The sequence below is a fragment of the Cynocephalus volans genome, chromosome 2 (assembly GCF_027409185.1).
Source record: "Cynocephalus volans isolate mCynVol1 chromosome 2, mCynVol1.pri, whole genome shotgun sequence".
NCBI classification, from domain to species: domain Eukaryota; kingdom Metazoa; phylum Chordata; class Mammalia; order Dermoptera; family Cynocephalidae; genus Cynocephalus; species Cynocephalus volans.
In genome coordinates this window covers 26,466,509-26,481,280 of record NC_084461.1, presented here as the reverse complement: position 1 = coordinate 26,481,280, position 14,772 = coordinate 26,466,509, and the positions used below count along the sequence as shown (strand labels likewise).

The following is a 14,772-nucleotide window of genomic DNA, read 5'->3' as shown; positions in this document are numbered from 1 at the left end:
ATAAGGTACTAAATATTAAACCATGCTTTCATTCTTTGCTCTTAACCCCTCTCAGTACTGCTGAATTGGCCATCACATTCACTAATTAAATAGTCTTTATGGGCTTACTTTTTTGTTTGTTTACATTATGCTTAAACCTATAATTTCAGGGTCTTTTATTATTATTATTATTTCAGGGAAATAAACCTTTCACAATAATTCAATATGAAGGGTCAATTAGCTAGCCATTGCTGTGTAACAAACCATCCTAAATGTCAGTAGCTTAAAACAATGTCTAACGATTGCTCACAAGTTAATAGGTCAGATGCACACTTTTCTAACTTCAGCTCAGTTCTCTTTGAAGTTAGCAATTAATTGTGGGTCAAGCAAATGGTTCTGCTGATTTTGTCTAGGCTGTCTTAAATTTTGCATTGGCAAGCCAACTGGTCTAGAATGGTCACAGTAGGGACTCCTGAATTCGCCTTCACATAATCTCAGAAAGAAAACTTTCCAGCTTATCTGTAGGTTGGTGTGGGAAAAGAAAGTTATTATTTTAAACTGAGTTTTGAGCAGGTTTGTTATACAGCAGCAGCTGATTCAGAAATTGTTCAAGCATGGGATGTCATCATAACACATACCTAAAATATTTGGCATTGACTCCATGACTTGTGGTAGGCAGAAGCTGATAAAATAGAAAGTCTATTAGCAGTGAAGCCTGTAAAATGGTTAGGAAAATATTATTAGAAGATGGTAAAATGGAAGCCTCTGTTATGTAATAGTAAGATAACTGGCAAACTATTACCAGGAAACTTAAAAAATAGTAACTATATGTAACAAACAAGCTTGACTAAGCAGATCTTCAGGTAAAATATTGAAAATGCCAGTTATTTACTCCTAGCTGTGTCTGATAACTGCAAGAAAGAGAGAAGCCTGAAGATAGTGGCCAGTTTGTGCTTATAATGTAAAAGAAATATAAAGAGGACAGGTCTTATTAGGTTAGAAAATTGTTTCTCATTTGCAACTTCTCAGTCCTGCCTCAAGGGCAGAGAAGATTTCTAAACATTTAATTAGAAAAGCACTTGACTTTATGTCTTGTGTTTATAGCAACAGAACCTCAGTAATTTTTTTTTTTAATAATATGAGTGTAGACTGGTTTTTTAACTACAAAACATTAAAAAGTAGAAGAATTGCTGGATGGGAAATTTTTTCTCTCCAAATATATGACATAATTTTAGCTAGTGACTGCAAACATTTCTTGGTTTTACATTTTGGCTTTGTGTCTTCTAATTCATTCATTCGTACACTCTTTGAATAGACATTTATTAGCACATTCTAGTAGAAAGTGGTCAGGATAGAAAAACATGTAACATTCAAAAGCCTGCTATTATGCCTAGAGCATTTTAAAAGAGGGAGACAATCATGCTATGAGTGTGCAGACAGAAAATTGAACGTCCAGCTGTGCTTCTGAGTATCAGAGCAGAGCTTAAATCATACACTCAATGCAATCGGTGAATACCCCCAAAGAGGCCTATGGCATGCTAGAATACTGTACAAATTTTATCTTAAAATTTTATTTAACTTGGCCTTGTAATCCATAAATGTATATAAGTTGACTTTGCTATAAACATAATCTTTTAAAGAAAAAGAGATTGTGATTTTCCTTTAAGACACAACAGAGTAGAAAAGCACATAGGAAAGAAAACAATTTTACCTTGGGAATAAATAAGTATTCTATACAGAAAATGACATCGATATTCAATTTTGTAATATGGAGTAGGATGCATAATCACCAGCATCTAATTGAAGATAGTGAGGACCGCATGTGAAATCATGAATAGGAAACAACAGAAACAACAGGTAATAAAAGAAGATTACAGGAATTTTAACTATTATAGTTATCAGAAGTACTATGTAGAATGAGATAAAAGTCAAACTACAAAATTTTGGCAGAAAACTGGAAACCATAAAAATTGACATTAAGTTTCCAGAAAGATGTACATAGAAAGAAAACATGCACCATCGAGAAACTACTGAAAATTTAAGGAAAATAAGGGAGAACGATGTTCACAAATTTGTGTATCATCTTTGTGCATGGCCGTGCTAGTCTTCTCTGTGTCATTTCAATTTCAGTGTATGTGCTGTCAAAGACAGCACAGGGGGGCAATCTTAACACAAAAAACAAACAGATTGATTTCACAGGAGCGACAGTCACTGTAAGCTGGATTTTTCAACAACAATGGAACCCACAGAAGAGTTCAATATCTTCAATTTGTTGAAGTAAAATAAAAGCCAATTTAGAATTCCATGCCAATTAAATATAGATGGCAAGAATAACGATGAAATAAAGGCATTTTCTGGCTAATGAAAATGATAGAGTGTGCTACTGTTATACTTACAGAATGAGGGGATTTCTTTGAGGAAAGTCTTGAATCAAAATTTTAATTTATATGATATGTGAGAGTTTTTAGATTTTTTTTTAGTATATTTTTAAAGTGTGATTTTTAACTGATTTGTAAGTTTTATCTTAATTTTCAATTTTTTTGGCAAAAATTTATTTATAACATCCCTCAACATTCTTTCATTTACTGTAAAATCTATGCTTTCCATTGTATTCATTATACTAATAATTTGTGTTCTCTCCCTTTTTTCTTGATCAGTCTTGGAGAGGTTTTATTGTTATATTCATCATTTTATAGCTACAAAATTTTGCTTTACTGATTGTTGTTCTCTGTTGATGTTTTCTTTTATATTTCAATGCTGCCTCATTTTTTAGAGCCTTTTCTGCTTTCTACTTTTTTTATTTAAATTTCCATTGTCATTTCTGCTTTTGCTATTTCATTTAAATTGTTCATTTTCATTGCTATTTCAGTTCAAAGCTTAGATGACTGATTTTTCAACATTCATTTTCTTCTAACAGACAAATCCACAAATTTCTATAAACAAAATTTCATTATTTACAGGTATAAATGTGGTGCATTCAAAATTCAACCATTATGTTTTCTTGTTGAAGTGACTTTTATAATTATGAAATAGTTCCTATTAATTTTTGCATTATTTCTTTTCTGAAGGATCACTTTGTCTTTTTGTAACAAAGCCATGGTAGTTGGTTTGTATGTAAAATTCTTTTCCATATATTTACTTTGAACCTACAGGCATTGCCTTATTTAATATTTATTCTTTAAGCAGGACATACTTGTAGCTAGATTAATTTTTAATCTAATCTCACAACCTACTATATTTTGGTTGAAGGGTTCACTCCGTTTATGTCCTATACAATTACTTACGTAGTTTTGCTTAGGTCTGCTATTTTGTTATTTGTTTTCTATTTGTCCTGTTTTATTTCTTTGTAGTTAGTGCTGTTTTTAGATGTTGTTTAGTTTTGATTTTTTTCTTCTTTCCTATTATTTCCTTATTTCTCCTTCTGTATTAATCAGGTATTTTAATTACTGAACTTTAATTCTTTTATTAATATTTGTTACACTTTTAAGTTTCATTGTATTTAGTAAGTAAATTATCAAAAGCATCTGTAACTATTTTTTTTACCTAGATTTGTTCTCTTACCATGTTAAAAAGTGCAAGAAACAATCTCCATTTATGATTTATGTATTTTTTTACTTTTGTCATATTTTATTCTAAATATGATATAAAAATCAAAAGGTATCAATATTATTTAAAATTTAAATAGCTAATAGTTCTTTTTTTCCCCCCCTTTCCACAAATATTTACCCTTTCCACAATGGTTTATTCTTTTAGACTCTCCATTCTTATGTATTAGATCATTTTTTCTTTAACTTGAAAAACGTGTTTTATTATTTCTTGTAATGCAGCAATGGTGGTGATAAATTTTCTCAGCTTTATTAATTTGAAAATATCCTTATTATTGGACACAAATTTTCTTAACATAGAATTCTATCTTTCCCCCGCTAATGACTATAAAGATGTCACTCTATTTTTTTTTCTGTCTTCTATAGCTTCTGCTAAAAATCAGTGATTTTTTTTCTTCTCCCAGTACTTTTAATATTTTTCGTATTGTATTTGACTTTCAACAGCGTTATAATGTTCATGTTAACCCTGAGTGTAATTTTATTTGGTTTTGGAGTATATTGGGCTTCTTGAATCTGTTGGTGGTTATTTAATTTATTTTTTAATCAAATATGAAGCTCTTTTGACCATTATTTTTTTCAACTATTGCTTCCCTCTTATTCTCTCTCTTCTTTTCCTCTGGAAATTCAACTATAAGTAGGTTAATTTTTGTTTTTTAACTATGTTTCATATTTTAAAATTTCTTATTCTATATTTTCCATGCTTTTCCCCCCTTAACTGACACTTTATCTTTACTAGCATAAAGCTAGGGCTGGGGCCCACAGACCCCTCGAGCCCATTGTCTCGACTGGGTCACAAACCCTCCACATGCAGGACTACGAGCTAGGTCATAGGAAAAGGTCCTGGGAGCCGTTAGTAAAGGAATAATATAGGCTTTTATTCAGAGCTGGGACCAGCAGACCTAATATGGCTTCCTGCCTCCGCTAGAAGCTTCGTGCATCTGCACCGTTAGTCTTTTATACTCAAGTCCATAATTTTAAAAAAAGAAAAAGAAAAACACCCAGAAGCACATGCCAATCACACCTCAGATGCTCAGCAAGACTCCGAACATCCGAAGGGCCCTGATCATTTTTTTTCTATATTTTCCCAACAACTACTCATCTGTTTCTTTCAACCTTTCTTTTACTATGCCATTTGTTATTATACCTACCAATTATTTATTCATTTTATTTTGTTTTGGTAATATATATTCTACTTCTCTTTTGATATACTAAATCATATCATGCATTTTGTTCATCTTCCCTCTCTTTTAAATTATTTTTCTGGTAAACTTCTATCTAGGTCATCTCTGGGTTTGTTTATGTTCACTATTTTATGTCTTTATTATCAGTCACTTTATTCTGATTTTCTGCATATGTTGTAAATTATGATTTAAGACTGTTAAAAATGCATTGTGGAGGCTTTCCTATAAATAGTTTTGGTTTCTTTTTTCCTGGCAGATGGTTAAATTACTGGCGATTCTCATTAATCCTGCTAATGCATTGTTATAGTTACTCTTTTATTTTTATTTTTTTATGGAGAAACTATGGAAGACTTTTTTGTATGATTGGTTTACTTTTTGCTTATTTGATTATTTGCTTTAATCATTCATAGGGAACAACATTTACTTCTAGAGTGTGACCCTATTGCACTCTCAAGTGAGTGTCTAACTCTGGAATCTCTGAGGAATTTCTGCTCGACTGGGCCCAAACTCTGCTGTATCACACACCCTGTGCAATTGCTAAAATTTCTACTCAACTGCATGCTTCCTACAAACCACCCTATGCCAGTCCTTCTCAAATTTTACCATGTGCACATACAGTCTAACTGGCCAAAAAAAATTCCAAAAGTCCAAGGAAATTTTTTACACAGTTTTCTACATTTTCTTCTCTATAGGTATACCCTATCTGGTACCTGAATCCGAATCCTAAACCTCCTTAGCTGTCTTGGAATTTAACCTTTGCCTCCTTTGCATGAAAAGGCTATTTCTATCTGGTCCTCATCTCCCTGCACTTCAGGCCAGAAAACATTCCTAGGAAAAGGTGGGGTGAATGATTGGTTGACCTAATTTTTCTTTATTATTTCAAGGAAAGTTCCTTGCATTTATTATTACCTAATGCTTACAGAAAAGATTTTTTTTTCCTTAAAATAATATTCAGTTTAGGTTTTATGTTTGTCTAGAGCAGAAAGATAAGTTCAGTGTAACTAGTCTGTTCAGTGTAACTAATCTGTTAAACTTTCTTTTGATCAGCTAAATCTCTAGGTTGGAAGCGATTTACATAACACATATACTCTTAATGCTTTCACAAATGTATGGTTATATTGTTTTAAACACCCTTATCATTAAATCTTTTTTTTTTTTTTTTCTCCTTTGCTTATGTCTCCAGTAAATGTCTGGCATGTACAACATTGATAAAACAGGCCAATTCAAGTAAGTGTTCAGGTGACTCAAAAAACAGGCTTGTGGCTCAAGAGATTTTTTTTTTTTTTATGATTTAATATTCTGCCTGATAAGTAGTTATTATAAAACATCCCAAAACTTAAATATTCTTCACATTTTCTCCTCAACTTTATCTTTTTTCTTTTTTCTTCTTTTAACTTCTTTTTTTAATATTTTTTTCCAGATCTGTTTTTGGTTGGGTTTTTGTTTGTTTGTTTGTTTGTTTTGTTTTGTTTATTTTTTCAAGTGATTAATTTACTCTCTTTGAGTCCTGATGGTACCTGGTCCTTAGTTATGCACTTATTCCAAACATAGTATCAGTGGTTGTATATCTCAGGACACTTTGGCTTATTTCATGTATTTTTCACAAGAATTCAAACTTACTTTGGATTTTCATGTTTCTGTTTGTTTGAGTTCAAATTTATCCATATTTACTTTTTCCAGATAGACTTCACAATAATTACTAGAGTTTTCATCTCTTTTTAAAAAAGAAATGCTTTTGACCTTTTCCTATTTAATTAAAAAACAAAACAAAACAAAGAAACAAACAAAAAAAACAATGTTTGTCATTTTTGTGACCCAGAAACAAGACTTTACTAGAAATTATACAGGAAAAGTCTTATCCTGTAAAAAAGCAACAACAAAAATTGACAGAGAATTTAAACATTTAATATATGGATTGACAACTAAACTCTATTTTTAAATTTAATTAAATACGATTCTTATATTTTTATATTTAAAACATTTATTTTAGGAAGAACAACTAAATAAAAAAATTATTTAAATGTATAATCTTTTTTATTTAAATTTTTAAATTATTAGCATATTCATTCTTAAAAACCATGCTATTTCTTTATGCCCTTTACCTGACCTATCACTTCCCAAAGCCCCTCCCTCCTATTCTTACTTTTTAAATTTTTTCCTGACCTTTGACAAATCATTTGACTTTTCTTTGATACTTTGTTTTTCTATTAATAATTTAGTTGGAATACTGTCAGTCTGTTTTACCTGCCCATAATCCTGCCTGGAGTTCACAGACCCCTCAAGCTCGTTGTCCAGACTGGGTCACAAACCCTTCACATGCCAGGCTGGATCACCAGATCCCTCACATGCAGATCTATGAGCTGGGTAACCTGCAAAAAGGTCCTTGGAAGCTGTAGGTTCGAGAGCATGGCCATGTGTGGGTGGACACCCGAGGCAGACTCCAGCCAAGCTGTGGTTCCACGCAGGTGCACTAACTCCACCCACACACACACTCAATTTGCATACAGAGAATGTGCCATGCCACCCCCACCCAGACAGGCAGGCAAGAGGGCCTGATTAAATTATTCTATTTTCCCAACAATCCACCCCTTCAGGGTCCCTCACCCTACAATCTATGTGTTCAGAATCTTCCGTGATGTTCCCTTAGCGAGGATAAATGACCCTTACATTTAAATAACCTATTGTCTGTTCAATATGCCTTAAGGCTTATAGTTCTGTCCTTTTAACTTATATGTCTGGTTAGTAATCACCTTTGGCGTGATCCTCCATGGGAATCCTGCAGTCATACTGATGAGAAGTTCAATGCACATTCAGTAGTCCAACACATTGATCACGCAACTCTGGTGCAGTGCCTGCAGCCAGAACACTATGGGCAAAAAGACAGAAAAGTTATTGGTACCAATAGGGGAAGTTCGCATCCTTCTGGTAAGATACATGCCAGTTTGCCATCCTGAGAAAGGATGGTTGCAGAAGTCGGTATCTTACCCGGCGTATGATACAATACTTTATCTGCTAACACTGTTGGATCTATAGGTTCTACATGTAACAATATAGGGGAACTCATAATTGGCCCTAATGATAGTACAAATGTGCCCTTTGGAACAGAGCACTTATCTGTTCCAGGCCATGTTACCTTTACTTGAGGAGGTCAGGTACTTGTCACCCAAGGTGAAATTTGCAAGCCTTCCTCTAATCCTTTTCCCCCAAGGCCCTATTAGACCTACCCAGTATATATGAGGGGGGGGGTTATTCTCCAAGGCCATTCCCATTGTACTGTCTGTCCCTGTTGCAAACAGGTTGGGGCCAGTAAGAGAATATTTCGATTCTTGCCATATCCTGTCTTCAAAAGCTTATCTTTAGTAGGGATTTGCAGCTGTATAGGTTCTGCAGCCCTATGCAACAGAGCTTCCATTGGAGAGGGCCCACCCTTGCAGGGTCTCTCATTTAGAATCCTGACTGTCAGCCATAACCACTGTGTCCACCCCTTTAGGGATGGGGGTTGGGTAGATAGCCTTAGTCCCTTTTTTAAAAGACCATTGTACCGTTCAATCATTCCCACTGCCTGGGGATGATGTGGCACATGTAACTTCCACTGAATGGACAACTGGGAGGCCCACCTCTGAACCCGGTGCCCAGTAAAGTGGGTTCCATTATCACTCTCTATAACTACAGGCCAACCATACATAGCTGTAAGGCTATTCAATGCTTTCACAGTGTTTACCTGGTCTGGGGCCTTACAAGGCCATACAAACAGAAGACTAGTAGCCATATAAACAGTTGTGAAGACGTATCCAAAATTCTCTGACCTTGGCAGTGGTCTGACAAAGTCCAGTTGCCTTCAAGTCAGGGGCACCGTTCTGTGAGTTATTTGCCCATCTGTATTGGGGCAACTACCAGGGGTTTGGACTCTCTTGAGTACACACTGGACAAGCACAACAGGCATTCACTACATCTTCCCATTTAGGCAGGGCCATCCACATGGTTTTGCTGCCAGCATGCTGCATTCATCCATGTAACCACCGGGCTACATCAGCAGCTGGAACTCTCTCCAGCCATCTTACCTTAGCCAAGGCATCGGCTTCATCATTTCCTGGGCTGGCTAAGGGGAAGTGTTCTGTGACATGTAAAAGAGTTACTTCTTTCTCATGCCCCAATTCCCATAACTCTTGCCACATGGCTTGTCCCCACAGGGGTTGGTGGCCTGCCATCCACCATTGATACTTCCAAGTAGAAATCCAAAGAGTTAAACTTTTGTATAAAGCCCAGTTGTCAGTACAGATAGTTAATGGCCCAGGCTCATTTTTTATCACCATAAACGCAGCTCTCAGTTCTGCCTATTGACTGCTTTGCCCTGTACCATTTTCATACCTATCTGTTAAGGGCTGGACAGCAACAGCTGTCCACAATGCTAAAGGTCCCATGCTAGAGCCATCTCTACACCAAGCTTGCTCTGTGATAGGTCCCTGATCCTCATGGAAAGGTTTAGCCTCCACCTCCATGGGTAACGGTTGTGTCAAAGTTTCCTCCACAAGTGATACCGGGCCTAGCACAGTTTGCAACTCTTTGGACAGAGGACTCGTTGACATAGTGCTCCTTTGTTCTATATATGCTCCCCATTTAGACAGATGGGGAGTCTGAGCTACACTCGTTTTAGGGTTGGTGGCCCATGTGCACAGCCAACTTATTATGGGGTATGGCATCCTTACTAGGATTTTGGCAGTTCATGTGATAGCTTCAGTGGCTATCCAGGCAGAATACACAGCTGCTAACTGCTTTTCTATTCAGGTATAATGCACTTCAGTGCTCTTCCAGAGCTGAGACTGAAATCCCACAGGTGTGCAGAATCAGTCTTGTCTCTGCCACAAACCTCATCCTAACCCCTCTTGCGTTTTATGTACATCTAATTCAAAAGGCTTGGTGGGATCTGCCACTTGTAAAGCCTGTACTTGCTGTATTACCCTTTTTGTAGTCCAATAAGCTTGTTCTACTTCCTCAGTCCAATCCCAGGGGGTCCTTCCTTTGTCAATGCATATCGTGGGCATGCCGTTTGAGGCATATGGGGTACAAAAGTTCTCCAATATTCCCAAAGTCCCAAATATGTCTGTAGCTGAGCTACAGTTGTGGGTTGAGGGTATGCCTGTGTCTTATCTATAATAGCTTCTGGGATAACCCTTGTCTTACCTGACCAGACCACTCCTAGGAATTTGATAGACAGCCCACGTCCTGCATTTTGGCTCTGTTCATAGCCCACCCACATTGCTGCAAATGGCTTAACAGTATTAGAGCTGCCTGAGTTAAATCTGCAAGAGAATCAGAGGTTAGTAACACATCATCAATGTAGTGAAACATTGTAACCATTCTGGGCCTAGTCTACTTGGCTAGGTCCCCAGCCACCAAACCATGACAGATGGTTGGGCAATGCAGATAACCTTGGGGCAATACTTGAAAGGTCCACTGTCCTCCTTCCCACATGAAGGCGAACTGATCTTGGCTATCAGCCGAGATTGTAATAGAGAAAAAAGCATTTGCAAGGCCCTATACATAATGATAAGTCCCCAGCTGAGTCATCAGTTGATCCATCAAAGGGCAAACTGAAGGCACAGCTGCATGCAAAGGAGGCACTACTTTGTTTAGTTCTCGATAATCTACAGTCATTCTTCAGGTACCATCAGGCTTTTTCACTGGCCATACCGGAGCATTAAATGGGCTATGAGCTGGACGAATAATGCCAGCTATCTCTAATTCCAATATAGTGGCACTTATCTCTGCATGTCTTTACATTACACATCCTGGCTTGCATCACACCTGTGGGTCATGTTTAGCATATTCTCCTAACACAGGCTTTACTATCTGTATTTGCAGCCGAAAGTCTCCAACTGTCATTTGCAGGTGCATGCCATAAAGTACATCCATACCCAAGATGTATTCAGCTATAGGAGATATATATACAGTATATACACGAGTGGGTATCTTCCTATGCCCAATGGCAATGACACAGCTTTGACCTCAGTAGTATGTCCTCCACAGTCATCTATATGAACTGTGACCCCTGGAAACTTATCTGGATTGCCACATATCAGGCTACATTCTGCATCTGTATCCACCAATGTCAAAACATGCTCCACATTTGTCCTCGACCAATATATTGCCAATTCAACATGAGGCCTCTGGTCCTTGCCTGCTCCCAAAAGACAAGTACCTTGGCCTGTTCTCAAGTCAAAATGGAACAGTTCATCTGCCTCCTTGGGAGCAACCAAAAAAGTCCTTTAAATCCACTGAGCGTAACTTGCTACCTGTTTCCAGACATTTGGTGAAATGCTGTTCAGGGTGCAATTGCTGTCACAAGGCAAACAGGACTGCATTTGGTTGCCAGTCAATTTTCTTTTTATCAACCCTGCAGCAAGCAAGTCAAACCACATCTGCTTATGGCTAGTCTTGCTTGGTCCTCTCTGGATAAAGTTCTGAGCATTTCTTGGGGATTTGGTCTTAGCCACCTTTCAGACCCCTTTTGCTTGTCTTTTCTCCTCTACTTCACCCAAGCTGGCTATTGTGGTCGTTACCTCACGTACAGGATGGCCAATGTATGGGGCCAGTATGGCCATCAGTGACCCAAAGGACATTGATGGGGCACTTGGCAGCACGATGTCTCTCATGATGCCTGTAAAGTTTTCATCATCTGGGTCACGAGTGTTCACACTGAACACGGACTGCCACATCCCCAGCTTCCGAATGATTTGGACCAGCTCAGCATACGTTTGCCATTTACTCACAATCTTGGGCAGTTCTCCAGCATTTGCCCACACAGTTCGGGCAGCTGCACTCACCCAGTCCATCAAGGGGTGATTACCTCACCCTTGTGCATATCTGTGTCTATTCTGCAGCCGCTGCCTCAGGGCTGGGTGCATATTGATGGAGGCCAATTTCTCCACCTCTTCACCAGAGCACATCACACTATCCACCCCTAGGTCCCATAACCACAACAGCCAAGCAGCCAGGGTCTCCCATGTGTCTGCCTGAACTGTCTCCTCAAGTCAACAAGTTCAGCCTGGGTGTATGGCACATAGATGGTGAACTGGGTCACCTGTGGATCACCTACTGGTAGTCTGTCCAGTCCCATAGGCTGCTCGTGCCTTAATTTCTTGTATACAACAGGTCGTGCCTGAAGATGCATGGTTTCCCCCAACTCACAGCTGGGTCAATCATCTTCCCTGGTGTGAGAGGCAGGAGTGGCCAGTCGTTGCACGTCATCCTCCAGGACATTTATCCGTGCTTCCAATAACTCTTTTTTCTGCCACAAATCTTGATCAGTTTGTAGCATTGTGAGCAGCAGCCAGGCTCCGGTCAGCAGAAAAGTGGCCACCAGACACCACATGCTCAAGGATAGCCACATTTCCTCCCCCTCCCAAGGGGTTTTACATTGTAGTACCTGGCCTATGCTGCCTTGCAGAACAGTGTGCAGCAACCAGATCCCTGTCAACACGAAGGTGTCCATAGGGCAGAGCATATTCAAAAGCAGCCACATTTCCTCCTTTCTCCAAGAGCTTTTGGCTCCTGTACCTGTTCAGAATCCTGTCGCAGACTATGCCAACTGTAGAGTTCTTTTACCTGCCTGCAATTCTGCCGATGATGCCAATTGTTGAGCTAAGGTCTGGAGTTCATGGACCCCTCAAGCACATTTCCAGACTGGGTCACAAACCCTTCACACTCCAGGCTGGGTCCCCAGACCCCTCAGACACAGGGGTATGAGCTAGATAACCAGCAAACAGGTCCTCGGAAGCTGTAGGTAGGATAGCATGGCCATGCACAGTGCCTGAGGCAGTCACCGCCAGCCAAGCCACAGTGCCATGCAAGCGCACTAACTCCACCCACACACAAACAATTTGCTTACAAAAAATGTGCTGCACCACCCCCAACCAGATGGGCAGGTGAGGAGGCCTGATTAAATTATTCTATTTTCCCAACAAATAGCAAGTAATTTTTTCAATACTATTTTTAGTTGCTGGCTTGTTTATTTTTAACTTACAGCCACTTATTAATATTTAGAGAAAAAGCTGTAAAACAATTAATATTAGAAATTTTTTCCCATTAAACATTATTGATCATATTGAATACCTTTTTATATGCAGTGTTTTTACTGTTCTAGAGCAGATTTTCTAGTCCGATATCTATTTCAAAGCATGTCTTACTTAGTGCTCTACTTTCTGCCTACTTCTCTGGAACTACTGAAGGATGAAGCACACAACATACTCTAAATCTCAGGATGCACTGTCACCAGGTTTATTCTATTTTCAACTCAAATTGCAAGTTTTGCTTTTGATTCATTGGATTATTAAAATGTACTCCTGTATTGCCGATCTCAACTTTCCAAAATTTCCAGTATTTCTCTGAGATATAATTCAGATTAAAAAGAACCATCTGAATTATATTTTGTAAATATCAGAGCCTCATTGAAAAATATATACAGATTTTAAGTTAGTACAGGCCCTTAGTCTCTGAGTACCAGAAGCAAAACACTATTTTTGGGGGCTCAATTTTCTAAAGTTCAGATACCTCATGGTTTGAAGTCTCTGTGTTGATAATGCTGTTATTTCTTGGATTTTTTGTTTGCTTTGTTTTATTTTATCAAACTAACATCCTGGAATTAATTTTTTTCATGGATAAAACAAACAAGAATTGCTTTGAATTTTGTTTTTTAACCTGTCTGTACATGATATACAAGTATACACTTTAGAGAGTCTGTATGCATAGTCTTTATCTAGCTTCAAATAAAAATTAATAAACATTTTTAGTTTTAACTATTATGTCTAAATTTCTGAAATTATACATACTATTGAATTTTTCTGTAAATATATTAATTCTTTATTCCTTCTTGTTTATTTATATTTATCAGCCACAATATATATTAATCAATTAGACTATATCTATAGGTTGTCATTACCGTACTCTGCTTTCCTTTTCCCAAATTAATCATTAGTAGGTATATTTTATCCCTTATTATTAAAAATGACAATATTTTTCAGGATTATTTTCCATTTTTACAATATTGCCCATTCTATAAATTATTATTATAACACATATTTATCAGTGTTTTTAAAATTAGTTTTTATTTTAATTTTAAAATATAGACAATTATTTATTGACATTTTTCGCAAGTGGTTATGAATTTTCTACTTGCATATACTTGATGAGCATCAATGCATTAGCATCAGAGAACATGATATAATTAAATTAAAAAACAATTTTTTTCATTGACACCCAAAAATTAAGATTTTTCATTTTATGACATTGGGTTATCAATATATATATCCTTTTCATTTAAATCATTAATTTTATTATTCATTACTTTATAGCTTTCTACATTATTTATACGTATTTTATAATTACATAAACTTCATTTTCAGTTTTACCAAAGTAAATGTATATTGAGTTCATATTAACTATCAATAATTATATTCAACAATTGAATAATATGAAATTTTTATTCTGATTTTTATACCTAAATAGTACGACAAACAAACAAAATCAGAACATTCTTGGACAGGTATAAAAAATAGTGTAATGTTTACTACTGTAACAAAGAGGAGGATAAAAAATGACTCAAGAATATTTAAATATAAGATGAAACTATTTAAAAGTAGTATGCATTTTAGGCAATAATAACTGGAGTTAAAATATGTTTCATATGTTATCATGATATTGTTAGGTTATCTAGTAATTTCTGCATTCATTTAAAAGTAGCCATACTATAAATTAACCCCATAAACTGTATTCTTATTGTAAAACTTAGGTAAATATGTTTCCATGGAAATTTCCTAAAAATTCTATAATGCAGATTGCGTCAAAACAGGATTCTGTGTTCTTCACTCAATGTACAAACTGTACATGTATATTTAAAATTATATCAGAATTTAATAAAAATAGGTATTAAATTATTGAAATGTCAAAATAGTAACATTTTAAAAATCAAATCAAGATGTAATTTAGGTAATATCATAATGATATTTAGA

The 14,772-nt window shown here is 36.6% G+C and overlaps 1 non-coding gene across 1 annotated transcript; it reads right to left on the bottom strand.

The window, feature by feature from the left end:
- Positions 1–2,023: 2,023 nt before the first annotated feature.
- Positions 2,024–2,133, bottom strand: LOC134371334 (U6 spliceosomal RNA). Its single transcript, XR_010022770.1, has one exon. It is a non-coding gene; the product is annotated as a U6 spliceosomal RNA (small nuclear RNA).
- Positions 2,134–14,772: the final 12,639 nt, after the last annotated feature.